Source organism: Sylvia atricapilla, chromosome 11 (genome assembly GCF_009819655.1).
Source record: "Sylvia atricapilla isolate bSylAtr1 chromosome 11, bSylAtr1.pri, whole genome shotgun sequence".
Taxonomy (NCBI): Eukaryota; Metazoa; Chordata; class Aves; order Passeriformes; family Sylviidae; genus Sylvia; species Sylvia atricapilla.
In genome coordinates, this window is record NC_089150.1 from 4351204 (window position 1) to 4364374 (window position 13171).

At 44.4% G+C, this 13171-nt stretch overlaps 1 protein-coding gene across 8 annotated transcripts in view; it reads left to right on the forward strand.

The window, feature by feature from the left end:
* Positions 1–13171, forward strand: part of FOXP1 (forkhead box P1) — a 391357-nt gene that overhangs the window by 287598 nt on the left and 90588 nt on the right. The window lies entirely within an intron of this gene.

The window sequence follows — 13171 nt, forward strand, 5'->3', positions numbered from 1 at the left end:
GAGCACAGAGCAGAATTTTGCCCTGAAACCATCAACTTGGCCAGAGATACTCGATTTACAGCAATTTTTTAAAAAAAAAAGAAAGGGGAAAAAAAAAAAGGCAGGAGAGAAAGAAAGAAGGCATTTTGATCTGGCTTGCTGGAGTGGAGGAGAGCAGCTGTTTGCCTCATGTGTTTAAATCTCTAGAGCTAATATTGAAGTTTCAGGGCAACAAGTGCAACATAGAATAAGTAGAAACTAAACCCAGGGAAACAAATGGAAATGCTACTTGGATGTGGCTTTGGAGCTTGATAGTTTTACAGCTGTGTCGTCAGGTTGGCAAAATATTTTGTGGTGTGTGCAGAGAGAAAAGGCTGTTGTGTTGCTGAAATGTTTTTATTTGCCTGATAAGTGTAATCTGCCTTTTATAAATTACTAATCTATTTAAGGTGTAACATTAATGGCACATAATCTCAAGTCACTGAAAGCCTGGAAAATTAAAGTAGACTGAAGGCACAAGAAAGAAATGTACTTTGTGTCAGGCTGAAGTTCGATGAAGCATGGAGAAGATGGAATAGATTATTAAATAAACTTTAAGAGGAGATGGAAAAAGCACTGAAATATCTCATTTTGAAAGGAATTAGTTTACTTGATTATATGCAACTGTATCACACTCAGGAAAGTATAAGACAAATGAAAGCAAAACAAAATTTAATTGAGCTATTATTTTGCAGACTTTGGCTCCGTTTCAGACAGCCTAATCAAATTGCACTTTGCTCAAATAACTGATGTTAAATGCAGTCTACCAGCAGATGTTTAAACAGAGACTAATTGGAAAATCTACATCCTGGGTTTAGCGTGTCTAGCTGAAAAAAGTTTTGAAATTGCTTTGGAGAGGGGCAGGAAGATGACAGGAGGAGCTCAGGTAGAGATGGGCACTGGAGAGGGAACCAGGAGACAGCAGCACTCATGCTGGAGCTGATGAGGTCACTGATGTCACCGAGGTCACTGGTGCTGTAGTTTGGTACCACTGGCCCCTCAGAAAGTTTTTTCCATCTTGTGGTATCATGAGAACCAAATTGCAGCTGCATAGCTCAGCGTGCATGGAGCATGTAATGCAGTGCAGCACACGGACTGAGGGTGTTAAAAGCTGTACAAACTATCAAAGCTCAGCGCTTCCGTGCCAGTTCTGTCACTGCCCGACAGTTTTTAAGCCTTTACAGATTTAAAGTTATTCACCTGTGGTTTATCTCAATGCTGGGCCTTTTATGACACGTCAGTGCATCCATGTGGACCTCTTGGGTGGGTTTCAGCACTGAGTTGAACAGCTTTGGCCAGATTTGTTCTGGGTTTAAGTGATGGCCATCCAGTGTGCTGGAGTTGAGGGATCCCACTGAAATGGATATAGCTTCCTACCTGTGATTTTTCTTTCTAATCAGTTTTACACCAAAGGCACTCTAGTAGCAGCAATCCATGCAAGTGTTCAAGGCCAGGTTGGATGGAGTTGGAGTTGGTCTAGTGGAAGGAGCCTCTGCCCATGGCAGGGGGCTTGTAACTGGATGGGCCATAAGGTCCCTTGCAACCCAGACCATTCTGTGATTCTCTGGTGATTCTTTTTTGGTTTTCTGCATTTTGTTGCTCATCAAAACTCTGGGTGAAAGAGTTACTTGTGGTCAGCCTCCTGGACTTCAGGCAGTGTCAGTTGAGCAGATGCAGTGCTCATTTCCACATTCACTTGGAAAATTTTATCCCAGAGACTTTGCTGTCCTGGAGACCAGTGTTTTGTGCATTCAGACAGGTAGGAATAGAACTGAAAGGAATCAGGGTCTTGTCGTGAAAAAGGCAAAAATCTGAAACACTTGTGAAACATTTCCCATCTTTCATTGGGGGAAAAAACCAACACCAAATCCCAAAATGAATGCAATTTCTTTGGCTAACACTTAATAGCTCAGATAAACTTCTGAAGCAAATCTCGTGGGAGATGCCAAGCACCAACCTAGCCCAGTAGCTCATGGCTAGAGTGCAAATTCAATCATTTTTATCCTGTTGATTTTGTGTACAAGAACAGATGCATGAGGACGGTGGATGGTTGGTCACTGTTGTCAGTGGACACATGTTAAGGTGATGAAACCTTCCCTGTCCATCCCAATATGAGCTCTTTCTGTGTCAAGGCCTGTCACTCTAAGCTGGTTTGTAACCCATTTCAAAACTTCATTTCATGTGATCTTCAGGGGATGGTTCCTGTGAGGTAAGAATGAAATGCAACATGCTGAGTGATCCATGAAGTGTATTAGAGAGTCCCTTCTGGCTCTCACAAGGGTTTGTCCACTGTTGTTTAAGGGCAGTGGCTCCTCAAGTTAATGCTGATGTTATGTGGGCTTAATAGGCAGTATGTAATGGGGAGTAGCCAATCTGTAAGAAAAATAATAATGTACATATAAATATATAAATTTCCAATTTTACCGGTTGAAACTCTAGAAAAGGCAGATTATATTTTATGGCTTGTAAACATCAGGACAGATATTTCGGGAGAACTGCAGACAGCTGTAATTTTGTGAATGTGCACAAATTACTTGGAAAACAAATATTCCTCTGCCTACACAGCTGTATTCACAACTGTGGACCAGAATGCCTTTTGCATGATGCTCACGCCTGGTTCTGTGGAATATAATATGCTCAGATGAAGAAAATGTGATTTAAAAGTGAAGTCAGAATTAATACTTGCTGTGAAAACCTGTATTACTGGCTGAGGTGTTGGCATGGGAGTGGATAAACCACTTGAGGAAAAATGAGAACTAACCAGGACGTTTATTTGTACTCAGATCAAGAGCTGAATGCTCAAACTTCTGTAAGAGAGATGAACATGCCTGTATCTTGCAGAGATGCCTCATGCTGCCTGTGCCACCCTGCAGGGTAAACACTGAGCTGGATTTGATGGTTAGAGAGGTCTGCAGGATTGCATCAGGTCACCCGTGAGGAGAGGGGCTGTGGGAAGGAGATGGGGACTCCCCTGGCTTCACAGAGGCTGTGAATCCATCAGTTGCCCAGCCCTTTTCTCCCCAGTTACCTGCACCCAGGTAGATTTGCAGAACACAACCGAGTTTATTTGTGTGCTTGGCAGTTCCTTCTGTTTGTCCTTTTCCTGTGTGATAAGGAGTTCCTACAGGAAGGTATGAATAACAGGAGAGAAGGCAAAGAAAATCCCCAAAAGTAAAAACAAAGCCAAGCAAGGAGTAAAGCGCGAGTTGGCAAGAGCCAAAGGCCTGGCATTGATTTTACTTTCAGCTTTGGTGTTTATTCAAAGGCTGTGGATACAGGTTAACTTCCTTGGCTCAATATTTATTGCTGTGTTACTTGCCATAAACTGGAACAATGAGCGCTTTGTTGATTGGGTTCAGAGATTGTCCCGTTTTATTCTGTCTCCTGCATCCCCCTCTCTATCTGCAGCTTTTAAGCAGTTTATTTTAATTTCAGATTTCTCACCCTCCATGGTGAATTGCTGCTGTGCCACCGGCAGCAGCACTTGAGGGACTACTGTTCGTCTTTTCAAAGTGGTGGGAGCACACAGCAGAGCCATTAACTCCTGTGAAGCTTGCCCTTCCTTGATGATATCACACTTTGCAGATTCGGAGCAGGATAAACATTTTAAAGGAGAGGGGAAATATCAGACAGGTTATTTTTCATCAGAAAAGGTTGTAGAAATTTCCTGTGCGAGAGTTAAAAAGTAAAAGGGGAAAAAAAAAAAAAAAAAGCCATAATGGCACTAGTTACCTTTCTGTTTGACAGCCATCAAAGATGTGTCCAGATCAATTAATAGGAGAGGGAATATCTCCTCGCTGTTAGCCATGCTGACCCTTGAGCAGACAGTGGAGCAGAAAATCAGTGAAGTCACAGTGCAGTGAATGATGACTGTACGGATTTTCTCCTAATTTAGCAATGGCAGTGATTTCAGTGCTATTAGGAATGGGCCCATCCTGGACAGTTTCTCAGGCTTCAGTGTTTGGAAAGTGCCCCGAAGGTATTGGGGATTTCTCTCTGGAATAGGAGCATTAACATCATGCAGAACATAGTTCAGATATTTTTAAATCACGTTGTCAGCAACTGCCACTATAAGGGAAGGTATAGTTCTGACTCGCATCACTGTTATTTTTTACTTGGAAAGTGTGCTCATTTTGAGTCTTTCACTCAGCTGTGTCTACCCAGAGGAAAAACAAACCAATTTCTTCTGGGAGAACTCAGCAGTGGTCACAAGGCCAGCTGCAAAATTGTGGTAGTGGTTTTGTTGCTAATTCTGCAGGAGTGAGTGGAGGGGACCACCCTGTCCTAAATTAAAAAAAAAAAAAAAAAAAAAAAAGAGGAAGAAAAACAAAACAAAAATAATTTATAAAAAAAAAAAAAAAAACAAAAAAAACTTTCAGTTTGTAACTTTGATTTTGGTAAAATAAAAGAAAAAAAAAAGAAAGGAAAAAGAGGCAAAAAAAAGAGTCCTTGCCCAGAATGCTGTAATAGTTACTGGGGCAGGTTTTCCATTCCTGGTTGCTTTTGCCTCACACCTGTAGGAAGCCTGCTCTTTTGCTTCTGTGCTTTGCCACCGCAGTACTTTTATTTGAAAAGACGAGGAAATTGAATTTCCTCCCCCGCCTCTGGAGTCGGGGCAGTTTTGGCGACAGAAGAGTAGCAAATGGCCCGTGTGTGAGCAGCTCGGGATGGAGCCGCTCGCACGGGGCCACGCTGAGGTGCAGGAGAGGGAAGATAATTGTAAATGTTCTGCTGGGGATCTGATTGACAGCTTATTGTCTGCAGGCAGTGAGTAAAGAATAGGAAATGAGTTAAGTGGAGGGGATCTGGCAGGCTGCAGGCTCTGCTGATGGCGGCTGCTGCACCCCGGGCTCCCAAACCAGCTGTGGCACCCCTCTTTCCAAGGCACCCCCAAAGGGATGTCCCTCTGCTGGTCCAAAACGTCTGTCACATGAGGCTGTGTCTCATTTCTGCTGCTGGGACATCTTGGGGTGCTGGGGGTGGTCTCAGCCCCCGTGTTGGGATGATCCTGGTCAGCGTGTCACTGCAGTTTTCACTGTGTGTCACTGTGTTTCTGACCCGTTAATGTGGGGGGACAACAGGGATGTCCCATGGAGCTGCTGGATGCCTGTGGTCCAGAAGCAGACGAAGAAAAGGAAACGTGTTCTCCTCAGCTCAATAAATTTGTCAACACAAAGTCTCCTTGGTAGTTTTACAGTATCATAATATCTGGGGCCAGTTATGTGTGTTTTAAAGTTTTCATTATTCCACTTTTTTTTTTCCCTGGAGTGATGCATGCCCTCAGGTGCAGCTGCCCATGAGAAGCCCCAGTGAGCACTTAAACATCACAGAACCGCACGTGCTATAGATAGAAATACCAAACACAAATATTCCATCCCCAAAATCTCCGTCTATTTTTTTTTATCTCCTTGCCTATGTGCATTTAAGAAAAAAAAAAAGAAAAATCCCAGCTTTGCATTGTTAGTGTAGGCTTCTGAGCCAGACTGTACTACAGAGCACACTGATGTGTCTTCCCCTGAGGTATGGAAAGATCTATGTGTGCTAAGCAGGTGTTTTCGTTTGTTTAATTGGAGCTGAGTTTAGCACAATATTACAGATAAATGAATTACACATGTTCAGTAATTCATAGAAAGTGAGTGTTGTTTTGCTTAGACACTTGTCTTCGCATCCAGGTTTGCAGGGAGAGCGTGCTGGCAAAGCGGACTGAGGTCTTTTAAAAACAAAAAAAAAGCGTGTGCTTGAGCAGAGCCTCAAGTCTGGTTGCTAAAACAGCAGTAACTATTTCACCTTTGTTTAAATCGTAACATTTGAAATTTAAATAGTATCCTGTTTTGACAAACTACAAAACCACAGGTCTGAAAAAGAAGCACACAAGGCCTGTGTCAATAGTTGGTGGCATCTCTGGGCAGGAAGTTTTGGGGTGACACACGCTGGTTGTGACGACACCAGGGATGGAGAGACCCGGGAACCACCCAAAGGGCTCTGGAGCTTCTCTGGTGTGCAGTGCCCAGAGCAGTGAATGCACCTGATGATGACTGGGTTTTGCTATTAGTTCCTTTTTCCATCTCACTTTTAGTTGGACTTCCCAGGCTGCCACCCCCCTTGCAGAGACATTGCAGGGTAGGCAGTTCTCTCAGCCCCTTGTCACCACTGACAGGTCTCTCAGCAGCAAGACAAGGTCCTGGATCCCGGGAAAGCCTCCCTGCCAGGAGGAGCACAGAGGATGTGCTGGCCCTGCTCTTGTAGGAGCAGCCACGGGGCAGCTCAGAGGTGCTGCCTTTCAAAGGAAGAGTAAAACTGGTCGCTTCTTCTGGGAGTAGTCCCAGCCCTTGGCCAGCTTCCAAATGGATAATTCAACTTACCCGAATTTCCTCTGCAGATTCAATTGTAAACTCTTTCCTCGCTCTCCCCTGCCAGCGCTGTGTATAGCTGTGCTGTGCAGAGTTAAACAACTGTCATGTGCAGCTCCACAGCCCGTGGAGTCAGAGGCACAGCAAGTAAAAGGTTGTTTCAAAACTTGTGCTGAACTCTAGGAAAGGTATTGCTTCTGCCTCTTCAGTTTGTGCAGTACTTCGGAGCAAGCTTTTGCTTTCTAAAGGTGTGGTTGGAGTGTAGGTCAGTGCTGGCAGTGTCAGCACTTGAGGCTGATTGTGAGAAGGGACTGATTCAGGGACATCCTCTCTTGTGGACATCCTCACCTTCATGTCTCCTGATAAGTGAAATTAAGGCTGTTTAGCTGCATTCCTTATTTGTCTAGGAAATAGTTCTTGTGTATATTTCTTCCCACCAGCCTCCTGCCTGGTCACTCCTCTCCATGGGTTACAGCAGAAGGGTCTTGTGTGGCAGGAGCTGCACTGACAGCAAAACCAGCAGCCCTGCCCCACACAGGTACCTATTTGGAGCTGTGCTTAGCAAAACCTGAATCCCAGGGCAGATCCAGCAGGGTTTGGTTCATCAGCCTGGCTTTCTAAAGGAAGCCAAAGGCACCAGGGGAGGTGGTGTGTGATCTGGGAGGTGCTGCTGAATCCTCTGGGTTAAATGGAACCGCCACAGTAAATCACACTTGAAAGTGAATTGGAAGCATTAAAACTGTTACTTCTTTGAGGCTTTTCCTGCTGCACACGTCGGTATAGGATTGTTCTACAGGAGGCCCCTGGGAATTAATGTGTGTCCAAACCTGGCAGCAATCTCGGAAGGTTTGTGGCGGTGTAATCTATAAACTTTTAATTATATATAGAGCTGAGTAAATAGCTTGCAATCTCTTTAAACTCTTTGTTCATGAATGTATATTAAAAAGTGCCCATCCCACATGCACACACGCACGCACACACACCCTCTTCCTTCCTTCCTTCCTTGTTTTACACCCACTTCCAGCGAGGCTGTGGCTTGTGGCATCCGTCCTTGTGCCGAGAGCAGTGGCCAGAACTCCCACGGGGGTGGCCCAGCCAGGGGCTCAGCTGGACACTGAGTCCCCCCTCTGCTGTCCTCCTACAGTGTGTCTGGAGTCACAGGACAATGCAGAAGCTGTTGACTGTGACTGTGTTTCCCATTTGATCTGCAGCCCTTTTGGGAGGTTGATTCTGCAGCTTCAAACACTTTAATGAGATGCAAATTGTTTGTGATGCTGCCTTACTAAATGTATTGTAATTTTAAAATCATTTGCTTGTTAATTGTATTTAAATAGCTGCCACTTAGACAAGCAGAAAGTTTCCAGAAAGATAAATTGGGGGTTTTTTTTCCTCTTTTTTACTGTGTTTGATAGCAGCCCCGATGACTTTCCATGGCTGCTTTGGTAGAGCACATTCCAAATGGCAGCGTGCCCCGGCCTCACTCAGCTCCTGGTCCTCACTGTTCCCTCAAAGAAGAAATACTCACTCTGTCACCTTTCTGCTACGGAGCCACAGTCCCCTCAGAAGGTGACACAGTGGATTGAGTGGCTGGAGATGTTCAGAGAGGAGATAATTCTTTATCTTTCTATTCAGCCATGTCGGATCTACCTAGGTCAGATTTTGGGGTGTGTGATTCGGATGCTGCTATTCCTGTGCATACAGGATTTGAAAGAATCCTGAAGATTCGGAGGATGTGAGTCTGTGGGGATCTTTGAAATTCCCAGCCCGTTTTTATGTGGATGTCTGCCTGCAGGGCAGCTGAGGCAAGGTCACCCGTCCTCAGAACCTTCAGGGCTCTGTCTTCCACACATTGGATTAAATGGCAAAGTTTCTCTTGGCTTCAGCTGAGCAATATGAGGTTCCTACTGACCTCTGCTCAGCTTGGTTTAGAGCTGATTTTGATCCCACATCGTTGCTAGCTTTGGCGTGGAGCAAGCTACACTGTGTCATTTGTACTTTATTTGTGTTTGAAATACTGTCCTGGAAAAACGAAAAATCATATTTCCATATCAGTTCATTCTTCTTGCGTTGGCTGGAGGATCCCACCCTGCCAAGGCTCCTGACTCTTGTTTTCCAGCTCCTCTGTGTTCAGTGCTGGACCCTCATTTCAATTCTGCCTAGTTTTCTCAGTGATGTCTCATATTCCCTCTGTTTTCTGTTTGCATCTTTGCTGTGCGGCAGGATCAGTAATAATAGTTAATAATTAGCAGCTCAATAGCACTCTTCACCTTCAAAGCAATTTTAGGCATTAAATCACTCAGTTCTGCTGGCACTACTACAATATTGACTTGTTACTTCACCAGTGTCATTGAGGCAGCAAAAGCTGTGTTTTTATGGAGGCCAAAATGGGGTCACTTTTTTTTTAGACTATAAAATTGGCAAAAAATAAAATTTTCTCCTAGGCTGACACTTCGTTTGCCAAATTTCAGCATAGAGCCAATTTTTAAAGCTGAGTAATAAACACCTGAGAAGTTCTGGTTTATAATGGCAGTGCTGAGAACCCATTAACTGAACGGCTCCACTATAACACAAGAAAACCCTTAAACTGTTGAAAAACCTGTAGAAACTGGACAGAGGCTTAGCAAATGTGAACTTTGCTGTGTGTCTGGAGATGGGGGATGTAAAAGCAACCTGTGGAGACTGGTGGCACAGATCATTAGGTGTGTCCCTTCTCCATCACAGGGAAAATGGTTCTTTGCAGATGAGTGGTGGAGCAAGGCGAGCATCCTGTCCCAGGTGAGCATCCCTCCAGGTGTCTCAAGTCATAGGGAGAAAGAAGGTGAGAAGGAGCAATAGGGATGGAGCTCCAGGCGAGCAGAGAGCAAAACCTGGGACAACAGCAAAAGCCTGGAGCAGGGAAGGAGTTGAGGGATGCAAGGCAGCAAAGGAGCTAAGTGAGGAAAAGCCGTGGGGAAGGATGCAGGGTCAGGAGCCTGGGCAGGAGCTGGTGCTCTCTGGGGCACTGGAGGGAGACCAGCAAGGTGGCACCAAGCCCTGGGGAAGCCCTGCTTGGCTCATTCTCTCCTGGTCCTGCGGAGTGTATTCCTGCACAGGTTTTCCTGGAAGTGAGGGCAGCTCTGCTTACTTCTGCCCATGACTTGCAGCTTGCTGGCAAACTCGGATGCAAATGCCACATCCCAGACGAGCATCATGCGTGCAGATGGCTGGGATCAAGGTATCAAAAGCTGCCTCCCCAAGGCAGCACACACAGCCCGTGGCCAGCTCGGCCCCTCTGCCCTTCCCAGCACAGGGGGGAAGCCAAGCTGTAAGAGCAATGTAGTAAAATAGCAAATTGACCAGTAAAAGAAATCAGTAAATGAAGGGAACAGCTATTAATGTGCCAAGCCAAGATGTGTAATTATACCCTAGGACTTTTCCAAACTAATACATGTTAAAGGTGTAAACCTATTAAAGGAGAGATTTTTCTGTACAGGGAACTTACGTAGATAGAAGGATTTACACTGTATTTTATTCTTGCATTATAAGGTATAAGGAACATTTGAGCAAATCCAGTCATTCCTATTATTACAATATCATACGTTTTTCATAGCATTTTATGCGGTTCTTCAAAAACTTTGGCACTAATTCTCTTTATATTGTTAGGAATTTTCTTTTAAAAACAGAATTCTTTTTCTCAAACAGTTAATTAGATTTTGAACTTCAAATACAGTACTTTTTTTTTTTTTCCTCCCAAGAATAGGGGTGTTAGATCCATTGTGCTGGCCAAATTACAGTTTGGATAGATACATTCTCTCTGCTTAATCACCCTGCAATTTCATTCGAGTGAAGGATTTGGTGCCTCAGGTGTCCTGAATTCCTTCAGGGCTCTGTATGGTGAAGTTGCTGCCACCCTCTGCCCCAAGAGCGGCTGCGTTTGAGGGCAGAGAATTGTTGTCTCCTCCCAGAGATCAGTTTATGTAGTATTCCTCTCCTGTTACACACTTTGCAGCGAGTTTGTGCTTTTCCAGACCAAAATCTTTAGACTCATTTGAGGGATTTCCCTTGCTACAAGAAGCCAATTTTTTTTTTTTTTTTTTTTTTTTTTTTTTTTTTTTGTCTTTAAGAGACCACAGAAAAATTCTTTACTTGTTTATCTTTTGCCGTGATGGGTGCAGCAAAGGAGCAGGTCCTGGCTGCCACACCACATCCTCTCCAGCCCCAAGACCTGCTGTCTCTCAGCATCCTCCCTTCCCTTGTGGCTCAGGCTCGGGGAGGCGAAAGGACTGGAATAAGCAGCAGCTGGATTTGGATAGGAAATGTTGATGGGTCATAACCCTTGCTCGCAGACAGGAGCAGCATTTGCCTGGAGAAGGGAAGCGGAGGGGAGGACCCCGTCCTTAAGTTCGGGCCCGTTTGTTTGGAATGAAGTGATAAAACGTGGCGTTGCGCTGTGAAGGGCCGGAGTGAAGTACAAAGGAAAAGCCCGGAGCACAGAGTGAGCCCTGCTTAGTGATGCACAAAGGACTCTGAGCCGCTGGGATGACCCCAAGGGATGGCAGAGCAAAGTCCTGTGGCCGGGCTGTTTGCTTAGCCAGCACGGCCGCCTGTTTCTCACCCGTGTGAAACCAGATGTGCGCCATCCAAATGACTGACGTGGCCAAAGGCCAGGGGATGGCTGTGCTGAGACTGGGGTTTCTCCTGCCCTGCAGTCTTGTTTTCCCAAAACGGCACCTCCTCCTCCTGCTCCCGGCCCATTCCCCATCCTGCCCGGCTCAGTGAGGGGATGCTCCTGACCCAGAGACAGCGAGGAGGAGGAGAAGCACGCTGTGGCATCACAGAGTGCTGGTCATGAGGACACGTCCTCGCCAAGCCCTGCTTCCTAAAAAGCTCTTTTTCCACATGCATTTGATTCCTGAAGTCACAGTGCTTTTTCTAGCAGGAGCAGAGATCCCAGTGCTGCTTCCAAACTCCATCCCTGTGTACCACCAGGAGTGTCACAGCTTTTCTATGCACTCCAATCTAGCCATTAGAGCTGTTGACTAAACACCTCTTTAGGAAATAATTTGAGTTGTTTTGTTGCATGTATCAACTTAACTGTTCTGCTTTTTAAAGAAGAGAAAAAAGCTCTTCCCTTGGCTGCTTCCTTTAAAAAAAATTAAAAATAGCTTTTGAATATTGGAAGAAAACTTGGAACTATGAGCCAGCTAAATAAACTGTATCATGAAACCTTGGGGACCACTGAAATAGGAACAGTGGCCCATTACTGCTAAGAAGGTGTTTTATTGAAATATATTGAAAATACTCTGATACGTATTCCCAGCAGAGTGAGTGTAAAAGGACAATGCCCAGTGGTGATAGAGGGTGTTCTCACAGGAATACCAGAATACATAAGTCAGCACTCCTCGATTGTGAGCACAATGGTCTGATAGGTGTTATTACCTGAAGGGACCCATAGTTAATCAGTTTTATTTTAATTTATATCTCTGGTGATGCATTCGTGTGTGTAGGTTGAGTTGTTGTGGAAGCAGACCTGGGTTTTTTAAAGAGGATCCTTTGTGAGTGAGGTGAAGCATTAAGTCTCCTGATGTGAGAGGCGGATTACCAGGAGAGGGCAGTGCTTCCAGCTCTGCATTCCACACCAGCCCCAAACTGGGGTGATCCAGCCCAAAACACCCAGCTGGGGACCCTGGGGCAGCTCCAGCCCACAGCACCCGCCTGGCTGCACTGTGACACTGGGCAGGAGATGCTCTGGGGTGGCCAGGAGTTCACTGGTTAATACTTAACAGGCAAAAATGTGTTTGACTGACATTTGTTTTGTTGATGTTTTATTCTCTGTTATTTTTTTTTTTCTTACCATGGCAACTTTAACATCACGACAAAACACCTACTTTTCCTCTTGGAGCCATCACTGTTGTCATGCCCAGTGGGTTATTTTGGTAGACAGGGCTTGTTCTTTTCAAGTGGAGGTGTTCCCATCTCCTACCAGATACCACCTCCAGTCTTTCCTGTCCTAAGAAGGTTTTCTCTGTATGAACACTGTGTTTCAACCCATGGCAAAAAAAAATGGAGTTTCAGTGGAAACTGCAGCATTTCCTCTATTGTACGTGACATAAATGTCATCTCACATAATTAAGGAAAGTAACTGAGAACAGTTAGTGGTGATTACCTCTCAATATATTGTGTACTTTGGGGCAGAAAAATAAATTATGAATAATGCCCAAGCATACTTGGAACAATTTGCACACTGTGTTGTGAGTGATGCAGACCTGCTGGTAGAAGAGTGTGCTAATAAATTTTACTTTGTGGCGGAAACAAGAGATTACAGTTTATTAGGAAAGGAGATGGCAATTTATTAAGATCAATCAAATATGAATGCAGAGCAAAAGTGATGCCATATTTATTTATTTATTTGTCTAGAAGCATGGGGGGAGCAATTATATAAAATTTGTTGTTTACCTGTGATGTCTGATTCATTATTAATATTTTTATGTTTAGAGGGAACCATAATTTTGCTGAAATGTCTTCCATAACTCCTGTACAATCATATTCATAACTCACCTGAATGTTGACACATCCTGCTGTGTATATATAAATTAACTAGTAACACTGGCATTATAAAATGATGCATTAAATGAAGATGTGAATGGTAATTTAAAGCATGCCATGAAGTGAAATTTAAACCATTGTACAGCACTGAGAGGATTTAAAGAGCCTTGTTCATGCAGAATTTGCAGGGCCTGTAAGAAAAATGACAGTTTCACATCAAAAAAAAAAAAAGAGTAACAGAGACACAAGGATTATCTAAATGTTAATTGCTTTGGAGT